This window comes from Otolemur garnettii, unplaced genomic scaffold, assembly GCF_000181295.1.
Source record: "Otolemur garnettii isolate 467f Iridium unplaced genomic scaffold, OtoGar3 scaffold00031, whole genome shotgun sequence".
In the NCBI taxonomy this organism is placed as follows: domain Eukaryota; kingdom Metazoa; phylum Chordata; class Mammalia; order Primates; family Galagidae; genus Otolemur; species Otolemur garnettii.
Window position 1 is genome coordinate 13186352 of NW_003852426.1, and position 1385 is coordinate 13187736.

At 32.6% G+C, this 1385-nt stretch overlaps 1 protein-coding gene across 4 annotated transcripts in view; it reads left to right on the top strand.

The window, feature by feature from the left end:
* The window catches only part of UBR2 (ubiquitin protein ligase E3 component n-recognin 2), a 117126-nt gene that overhangs the window by 36785 nt on the left and 78956 nt on the right, over positions 1–1385 (top strand). The window lies entirely within an intron of this gene.

The following is a 1385-nucleotide window of genomic DNA, read 5'->3' on the forward strand; positions in this document are numbered from 1 at the left end:
GGTCCGGGCTGGGGATTCGAACCCGCCACCTTAGGTGTACGTGGCTGGCGCCTTAGCTAGTTGAGCTATAGGCGCCGAGCCAGAAAGCTGAGTTTTTATCCCACTTTCCATTTTGATGCAGCATGAGGTCCATATTATTATTAATACCTACTCTTTTGTGAATCCCCACTAAGTACCAGTTCTATTCTTTCTGCACACAGATGATTTTACCACAGTAATGATTTCTAAAGCCTCCGTAACAGGTAGTGATAAACCTTGCTAGTAGGGAAAAAAACCTCAAGGGGACATAAAAAAAGTTTATGAGAAGAGTTATATGGGAAAGGTGTTAATGAAAATCTGGAAAATCTGCTTCTTACTGAGAAAAAAATAATTACTTTCTTTAAGCCCTAGATGATTCTCCTTTAGGAATCTCTCTCTTTTTATTCTCTGTTCTTTTTTTTTTTAATACACTTTTTCTTTCAATGTTCTTCAGTCCTCTGGTCCATTCCTTTTTTATTCTACCTTCTCCTTTAGTTCTCTATCAGTTCTACTAGGCTTTGGTATGAGTATACAAAAATATTCTGTGACATATATGTATTTTTTAATATATAAATATTCAAGTGTATGTGCAAGTATGTACTGACTCCCATTCCCTATGTAAGCATACTGCTTATTTTTTTTATTTTTTTTTATTAAATCATAGCAATGTACATTAATACTATCATGGGGTACAGTGTACTATTTCTGTATACAATTTGAAATACTTTCTTCCAACTGGTTAACATAGCCTTCATGTCTTTTTCTTAGTTATTGTGTTAAGACATTTATATTCTACATTTAGAGAGATTCACATGTACCCTTATAGGATGAACCATAGCCATCATACTGCTTTTTTAATTTAAGAAATGAAGATAATACTATTTAGCCATGAAGCTAAATAAAGTGTTTAGATTTAAAATAAACCATTATGATTATATAAAACATGTTGCCAGCCTTGATTGAAAGATACTATGAGAGACATAGTATATGTTTAAAATAATACTTTTTTGCATTAACCTAGAAATTTAGTGACTTTTTCACTATTAAGTCTAATGTACAAAGTTCCCTGTAGACATGCATGTACATCTTATCCTGCTGAGAGAACGTGGAAAAGTGAATGGTTCTTACAAAATCAAGGTGAGGTGAGTACTCATTTTCAAAATTGAGCCCTTGATAACTTTTCACTTTTAAATTGCTTGTCCATGTTTAGGTGATACTTATTCTAGAAATTATCAGTTAGTAGGATATGAAGCTGTAAGGAAGATTTGATAACAGGTTTTAGAGACCCTCGAATGCCATTCTAAACTGTTTAGATTTATTCATTAGGCATTGGAGTGCCATTTAATTTTTTTTTTTTTTTTTTTTTT